Source organism: Botryllus schlosseri, chromosome 2 (assembly GCF_051294905.1).
Source record: "Botryllus schlosseri isolate E-star chromosome 2, Bs_hap1, whole genome shotgun sequence".
NCBI lineage: Eukaryota > Metazoa > Chordata > Ascidiacea > Stolidobranchia > Styelidae > Botryllus > Botryllus schlosseri.
This window is the reverse complement of record NC_137237.1, coordinates 21,126,698-21,152,575: the sequence shown is the minus strand read 5'-3', so window position 1 is coordinate 21,152,575 and position 25,878 is coordinate 21,126,698. Positions and strand designations below refer to the sequence as shown.

The 25,878-nt window shown below is 40.9% G+C and overlaps 1 protein-coding gene and 1 long non-coding RNA gene across 3 annotated transcripts in view; one reads left to right on the top strand and one right to left on the bottom strand.

Annotated features, from left to right (window-relative positions):
- The window catches only part of LOC145456386 (G protein-coupled receptor kinase 3-like), a 198,121-nt gene extending 173,787 nt beyond the window's left edge, over positions 1-24,334 (bottom strand). For both annotated transcript variants that reach the window (XM_080334484.1, XM_080334495.1), the window contains exon 1: positions 24,319-24,334. The gene's annotated coding sequence lies outside the window, so the exon portion shown is untranslated. The remainder of the gene's footprint in view (positions 1-24,318) is intronic.
- Positions 1-25,878, top strand: part of LOC145456693 (uncharacterized) — a 91,390-nt gene that overhangs the window by 43,427 nt on the left and 22,085 nt on the right. The window lies entirely within an intron of this gene.

Sequence of the window (25,878 nt, the reverse complement as noted above, 5' to 3'; positions counted from 1 at the left end):
CATGACAGCACCTTGCCAAGGGTAGGCCTACCGACTCTCGAAAGTTCTTGTAGGTGGTTCAACTGAAGGGCGTCTGCGGCCATATCCTCCAACTGCTTTCCCAAAGCCTCCTGTTTTAAGCTGACAGGGCTTTCGGCCAGTCACATTTGAAACTCTTCCCCCAGATAAGTTTCACCGTCGGAGAGTGCTCGTTCGGGAATATGAAGGCCGAAGTCGTACACTTCCCAGTGCAAACAGTGATCAGAGTTCTTGTAGGTCGCCATCGTTAAGCATCTCCGCCCATGACTTCGAAGATACATAGTACATACCTTAATACAGTGGTTCCCAACCTTTTTCGTCTCATGGCCCCCTTGGCCGATATTTGTAGTATTATCACTGAGCTTCTAGCTGTCTACTTAGACAGATACCTTTACAAGCCCGACTCGAAGTGTATTCTCAGCAGACCACATGCTTGTCTGTCATCAAAACAATACGGAACCCATCGCTATGCTCAATCATGCATATCATAACACCACATCTCCCTTTTTTAGTGGAAGAGACATCGACACTACTTACATTATATACAAGTGACAATACAGCAGCAATAACAATATATACAAGGTGACACTACCCCTGCAAGGTTAGCAAGAGCAGGGCATTTACACTTAACAGACATAGCCACCAGGGAGGTAGACTACTCCCAAGGTGTACAACAGGTTAGGGGATTATTCTGCCCCTTATCTTGAAACCTGTGTATGATCAATATTGCTCTATAAATCGTTGAGGCGGATTTCTAATTCTCGAGGATCGTCCCACGGGATTCTCTCCGGTAGGTTCAGTTGAACCGTTGGCTTCTTGGTGGTGTCCTGGTTTCTTTGACGCTACAAGACAACATTCAACCGGTTTATTCTGATGCGGAACAGATAGTTTTGGTTCCTCCGGAGGGTTGTACTTCCGTAAGTGTTTTCGGTTTCGCCTCATTAGTCCATTGTTCGTTTCAACGATTATCGCTCTAGGATTTTCATGCATCTCCTTGATGATACCCATCCTCTCGCAATCAGGAATGTATACATGGTCTCCAATTCCGAATCTATCATTCTCAACCACACGATGTCTTTTATTGTAACTCGCAGCCATTTTCTGTCTATACTCCGTCTCCCTTTTTCGAAGATCTTCGGCATCAACAGTCTGTGGTCGTAGCTGATCAGGATGACAAATCACCTTTGTCTTCAATCTGCGCCCCATGCTCAATTGGGCGGGCGAGAACCCGCCGTGTAATGGCGTGTTCCTATAGTTCAGTAGCGTCAGATAGAGATCATCTGTTTTCTTGAGCAGGCCCTTAACAGTTTGCACTCCTCTCTCGATGAAGCCATTGCCCTGACTAAATTTCGGAGAAGAGATGCTGAAATTCCAGGCTTTGGAGAACTGGGAAAATTCAGAGGAAACGAAAATTCAGAGGAAACGAAGACTGAAGCATTGTCAGTAAGTAAAACATCACAGATACCATGATGAGAGAACACATTCTTGAAGTTCGAAATTGTGTCCCGCGACGAGATCGTTTTCTTCACTGAGAACAGCTCTATGTCTCTGGAGTAGTAATCCATGATCAGAAGGTAGTACTTGTCCTCCAGTTGAAAAAAATCAGCAGCAATTCTACTCCATGGGCGTCTCGGAAATTCGGTCCCCATCATTGGTTCAGTTCGATCTCGTCGATGCTTTTCGTAGCGGTTGCAGTTAAGTACTGCATGTTCAATGTCTTTTGAATAACCCGGCTACCAGCAAGCTTGAGCTGCAAGTTGTCTGGTCTTGGTTATTCCAAGGTGCGATTGGTGAAGATGCTTCAGAACATCTTCGCGCAACGACGGTGGTATGACGAGTCTGTTGCTTTTTAGCAAGAGATTGTCATGTACTGTTAACACGTCTCTGAGATTCCAGAAGATACGTAACGGTCCATTTAAAGTTTCTTTGTTCTTTGGCCATCCTCCGACAACATATGTCATAACAGTAGACAGTGTCTTGTCTTCTTTCAGAGCGTTCTTTATTTCTTCCAGGCGTCGGTCAGTAGCAGACAGCCCGCTTACCAGAGCACGCACGCATGCTTCCGCTTCCTTGTGAAGATCAGAGTCTTCGATGCCATCCGTTGTAGGTAAAGGGCAGCGTGATAGCGCGTCTGCTGTGTACAACTGTACATCGACTTTCCAGGCGTGTGAAAAATTTCAAAGCTATAGGACAGGGGTCGGCAACCTTTTGCTAATCGCGGGCCAAATTCCGAGTGCACAACGTTTTGGCGGGCCGGATTTTTTTCTTGATACTATATTTATCGCTCACGTCGATTTAGTACCATACATTGCTGCAATCTCAATCATACAAATCACAAAAAGGCGAAACACATGCATTTACACTTCAACAACGCAGCATAAATGTGACACTTGACGCAGCATGCTTTGTGAAAGAATTTCAACTTCTAATAGCAAGTCAGATGAAGCAACAATCAGACCACATTCTAAATGGGCATTAGAATACGTGATCTTAGCTTGCTCTTTGTGAATTCTATTGTTTTAAACTATTTTTCACATGCGTACGTGCTATCAAAAGTCGATGCCATTTCTTTTGCATTGTTGGTCAAGCTGGGATAAAGACCCATTTCAAAAACGTACTCTTTGTCAGAGTCATGCAGCGATATGCTCTTTGTATGAAATTTGTCTTTCAATTCAACTGCATCGCATTTCAAAAGGACCCATTTGAAATTTTCAGGCAACGGTATTGGCGCTCACATTAAACCGAGTACTGAATAGTCAGAATTCATTTTGTAGAGAAGGAATGTCGGAAAAGCGGGTGAATATTCAGTAGTTAAATTTCGTATCACAGTTACAAATGTAGTGTTGGTACTAGGTTTCTCTCCTCCAGTATAGGAAAGTGAGCATAATTCTCTTTTTACTGTTGACATTCCCAGAGTCGCAGTTTCGTTTCGAATGCGCCTCAACATCTCATGTATTCAGTTATTTCCTCCTGACGTTGCATATTCAATTTGTTAGATGTGACGTTAAATGTACTACGAAAGCAAGATTAGACACCCATTTTCGATGACAAGATTATGAGCCGGCGATGTTTGTATTTTCAAGGAAAGTTGCTATTTCGTTTATCAGTTCATACACTCGTGCAAGGATAGCGGCTCAACTAAATGTGCGAACATGGCAGATATACAGGACATCGCCATATTGATTCTCTGCTTCTAGTAATATATGGGGTAGGCTAACTGTCGGTGATCAAGTTTGTGAGACAAAATCAGCTTTCCCTACTGTGTCCAAAACACTATTCAGGTTTGTTGTCTTGGCGTACAATGTCTTCTGGAGAATTAAACTGCAGATGACTAACCTACGGAGGCTGGTTATCTCAAATGAAACGGAAAGTTTGAGATTTTGTCATTGCGTCTGAGATGTTCCAAGCGTTTTTGAAGCAGAGGAACTGCACTTTTAATGTCGTACCTTATCAGAGTGGCAACCCCTTAAAAAGTACGGTATACCTATGGTTGCGCGATACACACGCTTTATAAGCACTGGTCTAGTCTAGTCTACATACATTCTCCATCTCCTACTTTTAGTACGAGATAGGCCCGCGGGCCGTAGGTTGCCGACCCTTGCTATAGGATATCAACCTGATTTTAAATCTTTGAATTCTGACAGGTAGTTCGTCAAGCGATTTCGTTGACAGCAGAGGCACTAGTGGTTTGTGGTCGGTTTCAACTTTCAGGTCTGCAATACCCAGTAGCAGTTCTCTCCAGTGCTCCATTGCCCAAGTGATTGCCAAAGCCTCCTTTTCTATCTGGGCATACCGTTGTTCAGTATCGCTCATTGATCTACTGGCATATGCGACTGGGCGAAGGTTATTGTCATCTTGTCTTTGCATCAGCACGGCACCAAGGCCGTAACTGCTGGAGTCAGCCGAGAGCACAGTTTCCCTGTCTGGGCAATACATGGCTAACGTAACATCGGTAGACGGATCGCGTTTCACTCTTGCAAACGATTCCTCTTGTGACGGGCCCCTGTACCACTCAACCTTTTTTGCCAGCAAGTCTCTTAACGGCTTAGTCAGTTCCGCTAGGTTAGGGATAAACTTCATGAGCTGGTTTGTCATCTCCAAGAACCTGCGAAGTTCAGTCTTATCAGCAGGAGCAGTATAATTCACAATAGCCTGCACCTTCTTGGGATCTTTGCTGATACCAGCTTGGCCAATGACCTGACCGAGATATTCAAGTTCAGTTGCAGCAAAGATGCATTTCTTCTCATTTAGAGTCATGCCAGAGCATTTAAGACCGTCCAATACAGCCTTCAGTGTCTCATCGTGCGTAGTTTGAGTATCAACTACTAGGATATGTCATCCATATGGCAAATCACGTTTGGAATTCCATGCAGGATTTCACTGATACGTTTTTGAAACGCTTCCGGTGCGCTCGAGATGCCAAATGGTAAGCGACGAAATTGGTATCTCCCAAACGGTGTGATAAACGTTGTCAACTTCCGACTTTCAGGGGCAAGCTCAATTTGATGAAAGCCAGAATTTGCGTCTAGCTTAGTGAAGACCGTCCCCTTTGACAGTTGCCCCAAAGTACTTTCGACTGTAGGCATAGGGTACAGCTCCCTTTTTACCCCATTATTGAGCTTGGTTAGGTCCACACACAGTCGTACCTTTCCGTCTGGTTTTGCTACGACAACGATTGGAGCACACCAATCTGTAGGTCCCGTAACTTTTTCTATGATATCGAGTTCCTCAAGCTTTTCTATCTCCTCTTTGAGTTTCTGGTGCATTGGGATTGGCACACGACGTGGCGAATTCAAACAGAAGGGCTCAACGCCGTCTTTCATGTGAATAGTAAACGGTTCTCCCAGTTTGCCAATGCCCTTGAATAGCTCTGGGTATGTTTTCTTGACGTCATCTTTGCTCCGCAACCGACACTCAGGGGTAAGCTTGACTGCCCTGATGGATACTTGAACGTCCGGGCACTCTTGAAGGAGTCCAAGTTCCAGTATAGCAGGAGCGCCAAGAAGTAGCTTATCTGCATCTGACACAATGTAGACTTTCTCTGTTAACGTCTTGAAGTCGGAGCGGAGTTTTATCCGTACATAACCAACAGTATTGAGAGGTTGCCGATTAACTCCAATCAGATTTCTGTATAGGCCCATATTGTCTCTTGTACAAACGCCGTAGCATGACGGACACTTCTGCTCCAGAGTCAATAATCCATTTTAGAGTGTTCTTAACGACTCTCAACATGATAGTCCACTGGATAGTCTTAGTAGCCTGTGCTGAACCTACCGATGTTTCTGCTTCTTGGATTTCGCCCACACTTCCACACATTGCGTCTGGAAGTTCTTCCTCGTCATAACACCCAGCGGTTGGTTCTTCCTCAATCGTTTCGCTATCCAGCACGCGTCCATTTCTACTTCTGCACCTTTCCTTATAATGGCCCGTTTTACCACATCTGTAGCATTTTACTGAGGCTGATGGACAGAACCCTTTGCCTCTTTTGTGCCGTCGACCGCAAAATGTGCAGTTTATTATAGGCACAGTTTCAACTGCAGGCTTCTTAGAGGTTTGAGGTCTCGCTTTGTTCGCCACCGCTTCTATTGCTGTAGGTGCAGATCTCCGATCAGCATAGCTCCGTCTCGCCTCGTGGGCAGTCATAACGTCGATAATCTTCTGAGACGTTAGCTTGTCAAAGTCGATTTCCGATAGCTTGTACAACATCTCAGAATCATCTACGCACCCAACTATAAGTTTACCCCGAACGGTTGCGTCATATACTGCTGGAGGAAATTGGCATTTTCGTGCAGCCTTTCTGACTGCATGTACCCAAGATGCAAATGATTCACCCTCCTTGCGTTGTAAGAAATGGAAGAATTGAAGGTGTGCTTCAAACCTGCCATCCCGAACCTTGAAACGTTCATCAAACTTCTTCAAGACGGTAGTATCAAGGTCAGTTTTGTCTTCTGCTGCAACTGCTTCCACACCGTCCGATGCTGCGACTGCTTCAGCAAACACGAATTCCTCGTATAAATCCTTTCCTTCATTGCCTATTTGATTCAGTAATAATCCAACTTTCTGGCACCCAGATGATTCAGCATGACCTGCTGCATCGATAAAGATCAGGAATTTCTTTTGCCATTCCAGCCAGGCTTCTGCCTCATTCACGGCGCCTATTAATGTGAGATCCCCTGGACCTAATACAATGGCCGCCATAATCTAGTTATTATACTAGTTCGAAGTTATCCGCTGCCACCATGTAGTATTATCACTGAGATTCTAGCTGTCTACTTAGACAAATACCTTTACAAGCCCGACTCGAAGTGTATTCTCAGCAGACACATGCTTGTCTGTCATCAAAACAATACGGAACCCATCGCTATGCTCAATCATGCATATCATAACACCACAATATTTCAGCTGAAATTTCCCCCCTGTGAAAAATTTGCATGTGACTAAAAAAGGTGCATTTTAACGCACAACCATTTGATCGGGAGGCTGTCGCGAGCCTCACTTCATCAGGGGGTGTAATATCTACGGAAGGCATTTAAACATGCTGAAAACATACAATTGTAAAGAATTAGTCTCTACATAACAGTTCTACCATAAATCTAAAAACCTTGTGAACCCAATTTGTTTGTTTTGAGGTGTTTATGTTGTGTGTTGAATACTATGGTCATTTACACCATGCCAATTTCCTCCATTTTTTATTCCGTAGCGGCCGAATTATAGCACGGACCACTTCTAGGCATTCATAAGACACCGCTAACACGGATGAGATGGCCAGGAGGAGCCTAGATAAACCCCTGACACTTGGGTAGGAATTCTTGAGTCGACATCGGTCGGACTCGAACCCATTGGTGTTGCAGTTGTGGAGTTTACTAGGGTTGGGACTTCGGGATCAAATTTGAAATCCCGGGATCGGGATTTTCGCTTCTCAATCCCGGGATTAGCAAAGTAGTAAAATACAGAAACAAGCTACACAAACAACATTAATTCGTTGTAATATTGACGCAAAAACATGCTCCCGTGAATACGAATGAAACCCAGCGATCGAAAGCCACCCGGATAATGAGCGTTTAAATTCATTCACCGCCTGTTGCGTGTAGAAGTTGATTCGTCCAATGTGATCGAAAAACGTCCATTATTCCGTTTCACTGCCATAAGCTCTTTTTCTACACACTTGTGGATTTTTTACTGTGCTCGATGACCAAGTCCCAAACACGTTTGTGACATATCTTGGCCGATCATAGCCGTCAGCCTCGAAAGCCAGGCGAATTCATTCACTTTGGTCAATTTGATTAAATGTTAGCCCGTTCGCAACAGTTAACTCAGTGGTTCCCAACGTGGGCGATTTGTCGGTCCAGGGGTCGAAAATAGCCAAGGGGTCGAAAACGGACGAAGGGGGCGATAGGGGGGCGATGGCGCGTTGAAATGGCTATATTGGCGTCCATGACCGTAACTGCCACACCCAATCCCCCAATTGCCACTTTTTCAAAAACTTTTCGCGCTGCACGCCATTTCGTGGTCACATTTTTCTTGCTTATAGGATACCCTTCCTCCAAGAAATAATACGCATGAGGTGCAGAAATGGGCATCTCGGCGTCAGCCATTATCACACCATGACGCACCAAGACATATGAAGTTTCAGGCCATGTAACATGCGACTCCGAGAAGTGTGCCAGAACGAGAAATCCTTGGCGGAAAAGGACTGCCTTTATGCTGACCGACTTCGATATATATACGATATACATATATATTTAATTGTCCAAAGGCGCCTAAATGGCTGGCGCCAAATCTTCCTGTTCTGTCCAATCAGAACCCCACAAAAAATGCCATCTCGCCGAGAAAAAGTAGTTGCCAGTGCAGAAATACCAATTTGAAATCGTGTGCGTCTTTTAGTTTAGTACGTATGGGCGATTTGAATATCTTTTGACATAGCAGACAGGCCACGAAAAGTCATAACGTAACGAAGTCATTATACCCACGGGTCCGCCCGAATATGTTCAATTATTATTTACGGGCCCTACATTATCCAAGACACCTCACTCAGCTTTACCGGTAAATCTGAATACATGAGCAGAGAGGATAAAAAATTGACAGCAATATTTATGCAATTTCCGATCATATTGACCGATTCAGTCATGAATAATAGAAATTTTTCGCGCTTCGCGCGAATTAAGCCGGCTAACTAAAGAGTCCAACAATTTGTGCTGAGAAGTAGCGGTAACGAGGTATCCGGGGAGTTGGGTCTGAGGGGTACAGAAGTTTGCTTTATCGTTCTCTAGAGGGGGTCAAGACCAACGTATTGGGGGGGGGGGCTGACGAAGTGAAGTTACGGTCCTTTGGGAATAAAGTCGGAGAAATCACCTTTTTGTTAGTCAACACCTTTTTGTTAGTCAACTCACCAAAATTTAGCTGGAAAAGTGTAACTTCGAGGTCGAGCCGAAAAGTTGACCCTTTTTCTTAGTCAACTCGCCGATGATTTCATTCTGCATGCCCATGTTTGTGTTCCCAATATTTGGGGGGCGATGATCGGTGTGGAGTTTGAAAAGGGGGCAATGAGTCGAAAAAGGTTGGGAACCACTAGTAGTGTAGTAGATCGCACAACCGGTGGCAGGGGTTCTTATGGGCGGGGTGGTGACTCGTATTGAAACCCGGGGTGGTGACTCGTACTTTCAGACCCCCCTTGTGGTGGTGAGTCGTAATGGGTTCTTATGGACGCGGTCGTGATTCGTACTTTCGGGTATAGGCTGCGGCGGTGACTCGTATTGAAAACTCGTGGTCGTGATTCGTACTTTTGGGTATAGGCTGTGGCGGTAACTCGTATTGAAAACTCGGGGTCGTGATTCGTACTTTTTGCTATAGGTGGTGGCGGTGATTCGCCTGTCATGTATTCTTACAGGGTCTCTACTGATTCACCATGTGTTCTTACGGGCGTGTGTTCGTGAGTCGTATTTTCAGGTATAGGCTGCGTTGGTGATTCGTACTTTTGGGTATAGGCGGCAGCGGCATACTAACGTGAAACTCGTGGTGGCATGCTAATGTTTTTAGGTATACGCGCAGCGACATGCTAACGACGATAATGTGTCTGTCATGTATTCTTACAGGGTCTCTGCTGATTCACCATGTGTTCTTATGGGTGCGGTCGTGAATCGTACTTTTAGGTATAGACATCTCTCGCATATCATACTTTCGGGTATAGGCATCACTAAACAGGAAATTCACTAATCCGCAGTGCATTGTGCGATTTTGAAAACCAGATGTTGACGGTTGTATTTTGGATCTGTGTGACCCACTAAATACGTCCGTTTTGGAAATTCGGAGCGCGCACTATCGTATCGATTATTCCACTAATCCAGTCGGTGCTATTACATTCAGCAGTATTCAGTATTCAGCAGCGACACGAAAAGCAAGCAACAAATAACCGCGCTCGTAAATTAACACTTCAAAAAGTGTAAAATAGATTGCAAATCCCGCGATCGCTAACAAGATAATGTCTCGGACATAACCATTTTTAGTGACTAGGTGTTAAAGACATACCGATCACTCACAAGGTAATATTTCGGTAATTAGTTTACCACAGAGCCGGCGTAGACGGTGATTCGAAAACCAACAATTTGACACTTTCTGGTGGTCGCTATATGTTTTGACACTTCGAACAGTGGCTGACTTTAGTTGCGTGATAAGAATTATGAGAATATTCAATCAATGTATCAATTTGCCAACTCGAAATGAAACTTACTACACAAACCAAGTTGATTCGTATCTGAATGTGTTAATTCGGTACAATTCTAATAATTTTGAGAAATCTTTTCGTGATCTTTTGACTCGACCATAACCCGAATATTACTGACGCCGACTTTCAGCCACATCGAATTATTCGCACATTCCGCGCCGCTGTTTTCACACTTATAGAATCAATACCAACTATAATTCTACAAGAATCAAGAATCACAAGTATGTGCATTATACAGTTATTGTCTTTATCAACATGAAATCGAACTCTTAACAAAAACACGCATGTTATCACTCGTCAATTCTATCATGAAAATCCTCGAGTCCTTATCATCAAAAATGTTATAGCGCGGCGTCGGAATCCATTCGTGGGATGTACTAAAGGTAAATCCAGATAATCTAAAATGAAATATTTGGACTTTGACATAGTCTGAATTGAAATATATTGACAAACATGACTACCAACTTTGATCCAGTCACATTTCAAGATCATACTTTGAAACAATCCTTGAAACTTACAACTCTATTCGCGACTGAGTTTTCCGTTTATCAGTTTCAGTAAATACTATCGCGATATTTTAATGTGTTACTACACACAATAGAATCAATCAATGAAATAACACCTGTTGTAAATATTTCTAACTTGACAACCACTACTTGTGCATACCGCGATCGACTTGTGACGCGATGAGTTAAATCGGAATATTTCAATCTATTTGTCGAAACCTTGAACAAACTATCAGGTTATTTTTTGTTGCAATCGAGTGAACGGAAATAGTATTACGTCTCAACATTTCAACATCTTCCCATACACAAAAGAGTAAAATACAAAAAACCTTGTCAAGTCAATCCGTTTGTAACTTACCAAACCAAAACAAAAAGTATCCTTACGAAAAGTAGACAAGACTACGCAAGTAATCACTACAACCAACAAACATATCAAGTTCGGTTTTAGGTATATACCACCAATTCGTCTTATTCGAATGTCAGCAACTCTTTACGGTCATAGTTACAACCACATAAACTAATTTACCCTGCCCACACGTCATGATCATTCCTGAAATCAACACAAACTCGACCACTGACTTGAGTTAACCACAAAACTGCATCAAGTTTTTAATCCACTTGTAGCTGACAGATTATTCGAATACATCGATGGAGAATATTATTGAACTCGTCGGTATTGTTACTTCAACAAATTACACCGACTGCGAAAGTTAATATCGAATGGTAAGACTTGATCACATATTTGTTGAACACAGACATGACAAAGAACATGATCGGGATTTTATAAACTATTACTTTTCCCATCTATCAATATCAGAATACAAGTCATCAAACTTTTTGTTAAATGTAACATAGCACTTTTGGAATCGGATTCGTTATAGTCGTACAAATTGTATTAAACCCAACATCAAAACAAAAGGACTTTTTTAGTTCATTGAAATCAAATCATTCGTCTTCGACTTGTGCTTTTTTAGATTGCCCGCGACAATTCGTTTCGAGTGAGTTGTAACCAAAGTCAAGATATCTTTGTGTCCACAGATATGGAAGATGAATATAGCTAACACAATCACGAATCGACGTTTCAGAGTATTTCACAGATGTAATAAACTTGTTAGTGTCACCTATCTAAAAGATCGCACGCGTTCGATTTCCATACCGACTGTTGCGATGTTTAGGATTCACTTACAATAACCACGGGTGAGGATTTAACATCAACGTCGTTACTGGTGGTATTCACAACAGAGAATCGAAACATTACACAGTGTGAAAATATATCTTTGTGAAAATATATCTTTGATATCAAAGCATTATCCCAAGTACACGATTAATAGTCAACTCCGTTCACACTTTCTATAGAACGTGCTAAATGTAAAATATCACGAGGTTGCACTCTAAGACTTTGATCATTACAAAAGTAAATTGGAATATGTTTGCTGGATGCATTCAATTCAGCTAGAAATGTCTAGTGCACAACAATCGTAATATCAAGGAAGTACTTGCTATCACTAAACGTGTTTTGTATCGTTGTTCATTTGTAGTATTGATTGTTTTTGAACCCTAAAATAATAATTCCCGACATGAAACCAAGCCGCTGAAAGTCGTTACCATAACAAAGAAACAATTTGTACGATGTTTGGCAAATGTGTCCTATAGTTAGGTGTACTAGAATTATTTGTGTAAAACATACACCGACAATGCAATCGAATTTTTTTCCGTTGTCATTCGCTAAAGTAAATGTCATCACAATACTCTGTCACTAAAAGACGTTACTCGGACGTGCTTGAATTCTAGGCATAGTTCTGATTTACCCAACACAAGACCCAAGGACAACCCTAGTTTCAGTCGAACACAGATATCCAAAATATCGCACCCTTCGCGCAAACACCCGATACAAAATATTACTTGTTGTGTTGTTGCGGTATCATCTTCACAATATCACACAATACGAATGATGGTTATGTGTAACATGCGACCGACTTGAATCACACCCACCTGACGGAAGAGGATTTACTCAATCTTTACAAAATGGATATTGACCAACATCACATCGCCGGATTGTATCTGTTTTGCTGGATACGAGTTATGTTAGTTTAACAGTAAACAAATTTCACCCTCATGGATTATGAACTCAATGCGTTAGCAGTCATTCAATATTTTGTTTGTGTCAACTAGTTACTTGGTATGTTACTCCACAACTCTTACAAAAGTACGAAGGATATTAACATCACACTAAGTAATTAACTTTACTCGATATTCTCGCATTACGAAACTAAAGAATGGTTGGTTAGACTCTATAAACTGTTTCGATATCACAAGACCTTTATTGTCTGAATGGGTGTTCATGTATCTTAATAATCAAATAGTTCAACACAGAACTAGTACTAACAGAAACATCAGAGTTGTTTACACAAAAGTTTGTATGTGTACAGTATGCGAATACCATGTGTAAGTCTAGCACAATTGCGGTATCCATCCGAGTTTAGTTAGTTAACACAAATTTATTACAACGGACCCACGTAAACTTTCGTGAAAGAAAAGCATACTCACTTCCGGATGGTTCTATCAATGCCATAACAATAAATCAGCTACTCCAACAAAAGAGTATATATGTTTTCTAGTCGCGGTCCCTAAATCATACACACGAAACAATCTACTTTTGCTAACGAAAAGTGCTGAGTTATCACATAATCACCCTCACAACAAAACAGCTAGTAGATATTATCATTCAAAATATTCCTAACCCTTTACACACCAGTGACAAATCATACAACGAATATGTTTTGTGGGTCGAATTGTTGTTCAGTGTCAAGTCTACCTGTTGAAACTTACATTAAAACAACACAGTCACAATTCAATTAAAACCACGAATCTATTTTCATTTCCTCACAAACAGAAAAATAAATTTTCTTTCCCCAACACATACTTGTAACCAATCGCTTTCATTAAACACACAACTTCATAAAAGTATTTACTTTCTCCAACATAGACATTCCGATGTAGTCAAGAAATATTTTTATTAATCAAAATCTTCGACTTCTGTTTACGGTGTTAGTGTGTGCATGTCATACACGTGGGGCCCGTATTAAAATGGACACGACACAACTGAATGTAAGGAGATAGAAGTCTATCGCACAGATTTACATGCGGTCTTCGCTACGGTTTCAAAAAAAAACGAATCATCTCTTTTGCATTGATCTAGACCGAGCAAGTTAGTTAATGGCCATGATTGTGTTTGTCATATGCGAATGATAGGGTTACTGTCAAATCTACATACAACAACCTTCTGGCACTCATAATAGCAATTTCATTCTCTCCCTTTGTAATTGTAGACTCACGACAAGTATATTGTACAACTCGACAGCTACGTTTAACAACACCAACGACACTAAACATACGATACCTACCCAAGTAAAATTACCATTTTCACCTGGAGGTCAGTCGTTACCTGAGTAAAAACACCATTATTCTTTGGAGATTTATCGTTTAATCAGAGTAACAAAACATTTTCACTTGGGGGTCTATCGTTTCCAAGAGTAACAAACCCCCTTTCCTTTGGAAATCTATTTTTCCCTGGGTAACAAACCTTTTTTCGCTTGGAAATATATTTTTTCCTTGAGCAACAGATCATTTTTACTTGGAAATATATTTTTTCCTTGAGCAACAGACCATTTTTACTTGGAAATATATTTTTTCCCAGAGGAACAAACCATTTCACGCGGCGGGTCGTCGTTTACCTGAGTAAAAATATCATTTTCCTTTAGAGATCCGGCGTTTACCCATTGTAACAATACATTTTCACTTGGAAATCTGTCGTTTACCTGAGTACCAATACCGTTTTCACTTGGAAATCTATCTTTTCCCTGGGTAACAAACCTTTTTCACTTGGAAAGATATTTTTTCCCCGGGTAACAAACCTTTTTCCCTGAGCAACAAACCATTTTCACTTTACGATCCACCGTTTACCTGAGTAAAAATATCATTTTCCTTTGGAGATCTGGCGTTTACCCATACTAACAAACCATTTTCACTTGGAAAAATACTTTTACCTAGAGTAACTAATCATTTTCTTTTGGAAATATATTTTCTCCCTGGGTAACAAATCCTTTTCGCTTGGAAAACTGTCATTTACCTGAGTACCAATACCGTTTTCACTTGGAAATCTATCTTTTCCCTAGGTAATAATACCATTTTCGTTTTGAAAACTGACAACCACACCGGACAATTTGATATTTTTGTATATTGTTACAAGAGACGGTGACAAAATATGCACCAACAACGACTCCATTCATTTGTGTAATCAAATATTCAGTCGCTCTGATGCATCCCATCAAAATCATTGGTTACTCGCATGCAATAACAATGTGCTGTTGTACATCGATATGTATGTTTTGGAAATTTGACAATAGGTTTCGATATGTAAGTGATGTTCGGGTTCGTGCTTTGGATTTTCCAGAGTCAAAATGTCTGAATAAAACACCTCCTCGACTTTGGTACACGGATAATGGCGTTCGGAAAGCGGATGAATTTATGTTCTCCATCGCCCTAACAACTCCGGGTTATTTGCGAGTTTCCTCGGGTCTGTTTACTATATTGTGTCTTTACTGGTCAATACATGTCGCTCCAGTCAGCTGAAACCGGATCACTAATCTGAGAAAGTGTGTTGACCGGATCCGGATATTCACTCATGAACCAACGACCAATATTCAAGTAAACATGTTACAGCCCGTGTTTTGTCTCCATGGAAAATACCAATGCATACACCATCACACCAAGTACGTCACGATTGTTCACAAGTATTCGCGTAAACGAGGTGTACATACAATGTGTCGGTGTACAAACATCATGGAAAACAAATTCATGTTCTCAAGTATCATCATGCGACGACTCTGTACATTCAATGTGGGCATAGATGACTTGGGGACAGACAAGCAGCCGTAATTGGACGTAACACGATCTTAGTATGAACCGCCTCCACCCAACTTGTGAAAAATTAATCTCACACGAGTACAATCCTTTCACGGGTTCACACCTTGATTTTGCAAGATTGTTCGGATTCTCATGTAGACTTGCATCGTGATCCAGACCTCGACATAATCGGGTTGCGTAACTCACTCAACCCCTGCGTATCGTTGGTCATAACCTGCTAACTTTTTCGCTGAGACCGCAGTACTTCACCTGGTTTCATGTATTTGGCGATTACCATCGTTATCAATCTTTCACGCGATGAATATGTCGGATGTCGCTACTCCCACATAACGACTCCAGCTAAACATCGTGAGCAGTGATTCCGGATTGAAATCGTAAACAGGGACTCTGTGTGTGTGTGAATCTAGAGTTCGATTACGATTAGATAATGTAATCCAGGGTGTGTCTCTGCGAGCTGAAGGCTGATTTCGTGTTAATCACACCGCAAGAGGGTGCTATCTCGTAACTCGACAGGTCAACATAAATCGCGGTTGGAAACTTTTGGTCTAGTTCAGGGGTGGGCAAACTTTTGAGCTCGCGGGCCGCATTCAACATCTAAATCCATTCGCGGGCCGCATTGTATAAAACTGAGATTATATGGCGAGGACATGGAGATTCTATATGTTCCTATTTAAAAAAAAACACATTGCTTTGATGATATCGTACACACGTCAGAAACATAGTGGCGAGATTTCAGAGGCTGGTCGACCTCAATAACCAATTTGTCAAAATTATAGAGATGAAAGCCGTTTGTCCCGATTCTTAGAACAGGATTGCAATTTAAATCTATGAGCAGTGATCCGTTCATAGAATTACTAATTCCACTTTTGGCTCAGTTCCAGGACACATCATAACCATGTTAGCTTCAAACACGCATCTGCGATGTGTAGATAAAATATTAACACCCCAATTCTACGCATACAGAGAACGAATCTACCTAAGACACGCGCAAATCGTTTCTATAAGCACATCACTGAAATAATTAAAACTGCAATGAAGTGGCCAATATGAAATCCCACTCGTCATCCGAATAATGTCAATCTCGTTTAGGATTTCTGTGATATAGTTGAAACCTTTCAAACTGCGTGCGCCTTGAGATCGGGCTGTCGCGCCAGAAATTATTCCTAAAGTAAGGAAGTATTTACCTCATAACAGTGGCTTTCAAATTTTTTGAGACACGCTCCCCCCCTTGTGATGGTGAAAAATTTTGGGCCAACCTTATCGTCATATAACAAAACGCAACTATAGGGTGCTAGCAACCTAACAAATAGTTTGATGGCACGGATGGTTACGAATGTGGATGAGGAATTTTTAAATATGAAATTGAGACTAAATACAGAGCAATAATCATGACGTGAATGAGAATCGCGCGAAGCGCGAAAAAAATTTTCAGTGGAGGGAGGGCGTACCCCAGTTTTAGAACCACTGTCTTCGAATTATCATGGTGAAATATACTAAGAAAAAGTTTAATGAAGTCCCTTCATTAATTCGATTTTTAGTGCGAATTTTATCAATATTTAAAATAAGTTTCTTTAGACTCTCGCGGGCCGCACAGAACGGTGTGGCGGGCCGCATGCGGCCCGCGGGCCGTAGTTTGCCCACCCCTGGTCTAGTTGATCCAGCTACCTATTGAAACGTTGTACCCACACAGCCCATTGAGAAAACGTTGTCGCTACCTGACACGGACATGGATGGACTACGCGTAACTGTCCATAGATTCCTCTGGCCTCACACCGTGGTTTTACGACACAGACAAGACGCAGTGGTGGAAATATTGAAAATGAAAAACGATACCTTGGTGACGTTTGATTTGGATTTTACACCTGATGAACCATACACTCGATTGGTACATTGGGAGGACAACTCTATCGTCAAGGTTGAGGGAAAAGAAATGTACAGATTTGTTGGTGTTGTGGATATTCAGCGAAAATCGGGATGCATGATAGTACATGGTTCGCATATTTGACTGAGAATATATCGGTATGCATAATGCACTGTCCATTGTATCATGTCGTGTGTCATCTATGCCCACATTGAATGTGCAGAGTCGTCGCATGATGATACTTGAGAACATGAATTTGTTTTCCATGATGTTTGTACACCGACACATTGTATGTACACCTCGTTTACGCGAATACTTGTGAACAATCGTGACGTACTTGGTGTGATGGTGTATGCATTGGTATTTTCCATGGAGACAAAACACGGGCTGTAACATGTTTACTTGAATATTGGTCGTTGGTTCATGAGTGAATATCCGGATCCGGTCAACACACTTTCTCAGATTAGTGATCCGGTTTCAGCTGACTGGAGCGACATGTATTGACCAGTAAAGACACAATATAGTAAACAGACCCGAGGAAACTCGCAAATAACCCGGAGTTGTTAGGGCGATGGAGAACATAAATTCATCCGCTTTCCGAACGCCATTATCCGTGTACCAAAGTCGAGGAGGTGTTTTATTCAGACATTTTGACTCTGGAAAATCCAAAGCACGAACCCGAACATCACTTACATATCGAAACCTATTGTCAAATTTCCAAAACATACATATCGATGTACAACAGCACATTGTTATTGCATGCGAGTAACCAATGATTTTGATGGGATGCATCAGAGCGACTGAATATTTGATTACACAAATGAATGGAGTCGTTGTTGGTGCATATTTTGTCACCGTCTCTTGAAACAATATACAAAAATATCAAATTGTCCGGTGTGGTTGTCAGTTTTCAAAACGAAAATGGTATTATTACCTAGGGAAAAGATAGATTTCCAAGTGAAAACGGTATTGGTACTCAGGTAAATGACAGTTTTCCAAGCGAAAAGGATTTGTTACCCAGGGAGAAAATATATTTCCAAAAGAAAATGATTAGTTACTCTAGGTAAAAGTATTTTTCCAAGTGAAAATGGTTTGTTACAATGGGTAAACGACGACCCGCCGAGTGAAATGGTTTGTTGCTCTGGGAAAAATATATTTCCAAGTAAAAATGGTCTGTTGCTCAAGGAAAAAATATATTTCCAAGTAAAAATGATCTGTTGCTCAAGGAAAAAATATATTTCCAAGCGAAAAAAGGTTTGTTACCCGGGGGGGGAAATATATTTGCAAGTGAAAAAGGTTTGTTACCCAGGGAAAAATAGATTTCCAAAGGAAAGGGGGTTTGTTACTCTTGGAAACGATAGACCCCCAAGTGAAAATGTTTTGTTACTCTGATTAAATCTCCAAAGAATAATGGTGTTTTTACTCAGGTAACGACTGACCTCCAGGTGAAAATGGTAATTTTACTTGGGTAGGTATCGTATGTTTAGTGTCGTTGGTGTTGTTAAACGTAGCTGTCGAGTTGTACAATATACTTGTCGTGAGTCTACAATTACAAAGGGAGAGAATGAAATTGCTATTATGAGTGCCAGAAGGTTGTTGTATGTAGATTTGACAGTAACCCTATCATTCGCATATGACAAACACAATCATGGCCATTAACTAACTTGCTCGGTCTAGATCAATGCAAAAGAGATGATTCGTTTTTTTTTTGAAACCGTAGCGAAGACCGCATGTAAATCTGTGCGATAGACTTCTATCTCCTTACATTCAGTTGTGTCGTGTCCATTTTAATACGGGCCCCACGTGTATGACATGCACACACTAACACCGTAAACAGAAGTCGAAGATTTTGATTAATGAAAATATTTCTTGACTACATCGGAATGTCTATGTTGGAGAAAGTAAATACTTTTATGAAGTTGTGTGTTTAATGAAAGCGATTGGTTACAAGTATGTGTTGGGGAAAGAAAATTTATTTTTCTGTTTGTGAGGAAATGAAAATAGATTCGTTGTTTTAATTGAATTGTGACTGTGTTGTTTTAATGTAAGTTTCAACAGGTAGACTTGTTTTAATGTAAGTTTCAACAGGTAGACTTGACACTGAACAACAATTCGACCCACAAAACATATTCGTTGTATGATTTGTCACTGGTGTGTATTCGTTGTATGATTTGTCACTGGTGTGTAAAGGGTTAGGAATATTTTGAATGATAATATCTACTAGCTGTTTTGTTGTGAGGGTGATTATGTGATAACTCAGCACTTTTCGTTAGCAAAAGTAGATTGTTTCGTGTGTATGATTTAGGGACCGCGACTAGAAAACATATGTACTCTTTTGTTGGAGTAGCTGATTTATTGTTATGGCATTGATAGAACCATCCGGAAGTGAGTATGCTTTTCTTTCACGAAAGTTTACGTGGGTCCGTTGTAATAAATTTGTGTTAACTAACTAAACTCGGATGGATACCGCAATTGTGCTAGACTTACACATGGTATTCGCATACTGTACACATACAAACTTTTGTGTAAACAACTCTGATGTTTCTGTTAGTACTAGTTCTGTGTTGAACTATTTGATTATTAAGATACGTGAACACCCATTCAGACAATAAAGGTCTTGTGATATCGAAACAGTTTATAGAGTCTAACCAACCATTCTTTAGTTTCGTAATGCGAGAATATCGAGTAAAGTTAATTACTTAGTGTGATGTTAATATCCTTCGTACTTTTGTAAGAGTTGTGGAGTAACATACCAAGTAACTAGTTGACACAAACAAAATATTGAATGACTGCTAACGCATTGAGTTCATAATCCAAGAGGGTGAAATTTGTTTACTGTTAAACTAACATAACTCGTATCCAGCAAAACAGATACAATCCGGCGATGTGATGTTGGTCAATATCCATTTTGTAAAGATTGAGTAAATCCTCTTCCTTCAGGTGGGTGTGATTCAAGTCGGTCGCATGTTACATATAACCATCATTCGTATTGTGTGATATTGTGAAGATGATACCGCAACAACACAAGTAATATTTTGTATCGGGTGTTTGCGCGAAGTGTGCGATATTTTGGATATCTGTGTTCGACTGAAACTAGGGTTGTCCTTGGGTCTTGTGTTGGGTAAATCAGAACTATGCCTAGAATTCAAGCACGTCCGAGTAACGTCTTTTAGTGACAGAGTATTGTGATGACATTTACTTTAGCGAATGACAACGGAAAAAAATTCGATTGCATTGTCGGTGTATGTGTTACACAAATAATTCTAGTACACCTAACTATAGGACACATTTGCCAAACATCGTACAAATTGTTTCTTTGTTATGGTAACGACTTTCAGCGGCTTGGTTTCATGTCGGGAATTATTATTTTAGGGTTCAAAAACAATCAATACTACAAATGAACAACGATACAAAACACGTTTAGTGATAGCAAGTACTTCCTTGATATTACGATTGTTGTGCACTAGACATTTCTAGCTGAATTGAATGCATCCAGCAAACATATTCCAATTTACTTTTGTAATGATCAAAGTCTTAGAGTGCAACCTCGTGATATTTTACATTTAGCACGTTCTATAGAAAGTGTGAACGGAGTTGACTATTAATCGTGTACTTGGGATAATGCTTTGATATCAAAGATATATTTTCACACTGTGTAATGTTTCGATTCTCTGTTGTGAATACCACCAGTAACGACGTTGATGTTAAATCCTCACCCGTGGTTATTGTAAGTGAATCCTAAACATCGCAACAGTCGGTATGGAAATCGAACGCGTGCGTACTTTTAGATAGGTGACACTAACAAGTTTATTACATCTGTGAAATACTCTGAAACGTCGATTCGTGATTGTGTTAGCTATATTCATCTTCCATATCTGTGGACACAAAGATATCTTGACTTTGGTTACAACTCACTCGAAACGAATTGTCGCGGGCAATTTAAAAAAAGCACAAGTCGAAGACGAATGATTTGATTTCAATGAACTAAAAAAGTCCTTTTGTTTTGATGTTGGGTTTAATACAATTTGTACGACTATAACGAATCCGATTCCAAAAGTGCTATGTTACATTTAACAAAAAGTTTGATGACTTGTATTCTGATATTGATAGATGGGAAAAGTAATAGTTTATAAAATCCCGATCATGTTCTTTGTCATGTCTGTGTTCAACAAATATGTGATCAAGTCTTACCATTCGATATTAACTTTCGCAGTCGGTGTAATTTGTTGAAGTAACAATACCGACGAGTTCAATAATATTCTCCATCGATGTATTCGAATAATCTGTCAGCTACAAGTGGATTAAAAACTTGATGCAGTTTTGTGGTTAACTCAAGTCAGTGGTCGAGTTTGTGTTGATTTCAGGAATGATCATGACGTGTGGGCAGGGTAAATTAGTTTATGTGGTTGTAACTATGACCGTAAAGAGTTGCTGACATTCGAATAAGACGAATTGGTGGTATATACCTAAAACCGAACTTGATATGTTTGTTGGTTGTAGTGATTACTTGCGTAGTCTTGTCTACTTTTCGTAAGGATACTTTTTGTTTTGGTTTGGTAAGTTACAAACGGATTGACTTGACAAGGTTTTTTGTATTTTACTCTTTTGTGTATGGGAAGATGTTGAAATGTTGAGACGTAATACTATTTCCGTTCACTCGATTGCAACAAAAAATAACCTGATAGTTTGTTCAAGGTTTCGACAAATAGATTGAAATATTCCGATTTAACTCATCGCATCACAAGTCGATCGCGGTATGCACAAGTGGTTGTCAAGTTAGAAATATTTACAACAGGTGTTATTTCATTGATTGATTCTATTGTGTGTAGTAACACATTAAAATATCGCGATAGTATTTACTGAAACTGATAAAAGGAAAACTCAGTCGCGAATAGAGTTGTAAGTTTCAAGGATTGTTTCAAAGTATGATCTTGAAATGTGACTGGATCAAAGTTGGTAGTCATGTTTGTCAATATATTTCAATTCAGACTATGTCAAAGTCCAAATATTTCATTTTGGATTATCTGGATTTACCTTTAGTACATCCCACGAATGGATTCCGACGCCGCGCTATAACATTTTTGATGATAAGGACTCGAGGATTTTCATGATAGAGTTGACGAGTGATAACATGCGTGTTTTTATTAAGAGTTCGATTTCATGTTGATAAAGACAATAACTGTATAATGCACATACTTGTGATTCTTGATTCTTGTAGAATTATAGTTGGTATTGATTCTATAAGTGTGAAAACAGCGGCGCGGAATGTGCGAATAATTCGATGTGGCTGAAAGTCGGCGTCAGTAATATTCGGGTTATGGTCGAGTCAAAAGATCACGAAAAGATTTCTCAAAACTATTAGAATTGTACCGAATTAACACATTCAGATACGAATCAACTTGGTTTGTGTAGTAAGTTTCATTTCGAGTTGGCAAATTGATACATTGATTGAATATTCTCATAATTCTTATCACGCAACTAAAGTCAGCCACTGTTCGAAGTGTCAAAACATATAGCGACCACCAGAAAGTGTCAAATTGTTGGTTTTCGAATCACCGTCTACGCCGGCTCTGTGGTAGACTAATTACCGAAATATTACCTTGTGAGTGATCGGTATGTCTTTAACACCAAGTCACTAAAAATGGTTATGTCCGAGACATTATCTTGTTAGCGATCGCGGGATTTGCAATCTATTTTACACTTTTTGAAGTGTTAATTTACGAGCGCGGTTATTTGTTGCTTGCTTTTCGTGTCGCTGCTGAATACTGAATACTGCTGAATGTAATAGCACCGACTGGATTAGTGGAATAATCGATACGATAGTGCGCGCTCCGAATTTCCAAAACGGACGTATTTAGTGGGTCACACAGATCCAAAATACAACCGTCAACATCTGGTTTTCAAAATCGCACAATGCACTGCGGATTAGTGAATTTCCTGTTTAGTGATGCCTATACCCGAAAGTATGATATGCGAGAGATGTCTATACCTAAAAGTACGATTCACGACCGCACCCATAAGAACACATGGTGAATCAGCAGAGACCCTGTAAGAATACATGACAGACACATTATCGTCGTTAGCATGTCGCCGCGCGTATACCTAAAAACATTAGCATGCCACCACGAGTTTCACGTTAGTATGCCGCTGCCGCCTATACCCAAAAGTACGAATCACCAACGCAGCCTATACCTGAAAATACGACTCACGAACACACGCCCGTAAGAACACATGGTGAATCAGTAGAGACCCTGTAAGAATACATGACAGGCGAATCACCGCCACCACCTATAGCAAAAAGTACGAATCACGACCCCGAGTTTTCAATACGAGTTACCGCCACAGCCTATACCCAAAAGTACGAATCACGACCACGACGGTTTTCAATACGAGTCACCGCCGCAGCCTATACCCGAAAGTACGAATCACGACCGCGTCCATAAGAACCCATTACGACTCACCACCACAAGGGGGGTCTGAAAGTACGAGTCACCACCCCGGGTTTCAATACGAGTCACCACCCCGCCCATAAGAACCTCTGCCACCGGTTGTGCGATATACTACACTACTACCATTGAGTTAACTGGTTAAGAACTTCATCGAGGCGAGGTTTATGCGATTTATGAAAGGAATCGATCTTCCTAGTCTTCATTTTTGGCTGATCTTTCTTTGACGTGTCAGATTGAGTAATGCATGATATGATTACTTTCATGCGTACGGACTCAGTCCCTTTGTAATAGACCCTGAAGCTTTCAAAACGTCTTGACACAAGTTGCATTCGGCTTGTTCTGTAGATTTACAAAACAAAAAGTTTTGCCACACATGGGATTTTCTCTTCGCACTGACATCTTCGAAATTCGCATCTATCCCGACCAGTAGTTCTCCACAGGACCGTATTTGTAACGCTCCGATACGCAGTTACACTGCTACGATCCGTAGATTACGACGGAAGGGATTGTGTAGTTCCTTATTATGCCGTACTGTTATTATCACATAATTGTGAATTGTTTTAGACAATCAGACGAGTTTGTGACACTGCTTTATTACCAAAATATGAGATATGGCGCGACGTAAGCCTTGATAGATGCTGTTTACGAATCCCGGGATTACATTGTGATTAATCCCGGGATCGGGATTGCTTTAAAACCCGGGATCCCAACGCTAGAGTTTACCACTACGCTATCTCATCACACATTTCGAACCCAGTGTATCTTCCGATTCGACGCCCAAGCCAGATTCCTCCCTAAAAATTTCAAAATTCCCCCCTCCCGGTTGGGAACCACTGCCTTAATACAACCAAATATGCCGGGGTTGTAACCAAGTTTCAAGGTTCCGAGTCACATGTCAATCTCACTTTTATAGTTTTGACTCATTTTCATTTCATCACAAGTCAAGTCCGAGTCCAAGTCAGCGTGCAGAGGGCCGAATCAGAGTCTAAAAGTCATTGTGTTGACTGCTCAGATTCCAATTGAAGTCCTGTTGTAGCGTAGCCACTTTCATAACTCTGTTTGTTGATATCGAACGGTCGCAATTATATTATACCGATTTTACTCACTTTCAGCAGTTTCTGGTCTTATTTTCAAGTACCAGTACCAATAGACGAATCCTAATGATGTGGCTACTTTACTATTCTCCCAAATTACAATGAAATGTCGGTCTTGGCCGTTTTAGCCTCGAGTCATATGACTTGGCTAGCGTCATGCTTAATGACTCGAGTCCAAGTCGAGTCAGCACACAGATTGACTCGAGTCACCAGAAAATCGCGACTCGACTCATTACAACTCCGAAAGCTACTGATATGAATGGGATGGGCATAATGTCTTGACGTATTTTGAGAAAATGACTCGAATCATTACAACTCCGAAGGCAACCGATATGAATTCGCTGGGCATAATGCCTTGACGTGCAATATCCCAGACGCTGCCGCGACCGAGACGCTTAAAAATCGGCATAGGGCTTCTCCACAAGATAGTAATTCAGCTAGTACCGTGTCTCGCTGGCCATAATATCGATTTCTTAGTCGCCGAAAAGCGTTGTCAGGTATCGTGGGCAGTTCAAAACAAAATTGATGATCATGATGGTTTTGTTGTCTTTCTTAAATCAAATATTACTTCTTCTGTGGTAACTATACCCGTCACCCATGTCAGAGAGCACAGCGTCGTATTGACGTATAATTGTGACCTATTTTGTCTCGATATTGCGATGTTGTGGCCTCTATGAAATTCGAAAAGTGGCCCGCAGCCCGCTTTGAGTTGGCGACTCCTGGTGTAGTGTAGAACCTACCAAGGTTCGTTTGCGAACGCGAACTTCCAAATTTCCGAGGTTCATACACAGAACGCGATCGTGAACCTCACACGTTCGCATTCGCACCATCCCCAGTGGCTACAGAAGCGGAATCGTTGTATTTGGACAGTGCAGCGGTCATCGCCATTTGAATCACAGAAATGCTTACGCAAGGTGAACCGGCGACCAATTCGGAGATGTCTAAGATAAGATGCGAGTAATAAAGTAATTTTAATTCTGATTAACTGGACGTTAGTGCAGGACATGTAGGCATGAAGTCTTGGTGGTATACACAGTGCTCGGATTCACATTTGTCAGCCGATTCTATCACTAATGTCATATACGGTATTCCGGTTCCGTTATAAAAGGTCATTCACAGTAACAAGTAACGCTAACCGGATCGCTGATGTCGTAAAACTTCGTGAAACGAAACGGTTCAACAGAGCTGACGTGAAAAGGATGAATCTGACAACTTGGTTTACTCATTACATACTGGAAGTGCAACATCAAGAGGACGATACAGCATGCGTTATTGCCGGGCAATTGCGTTTCACGAACAACGA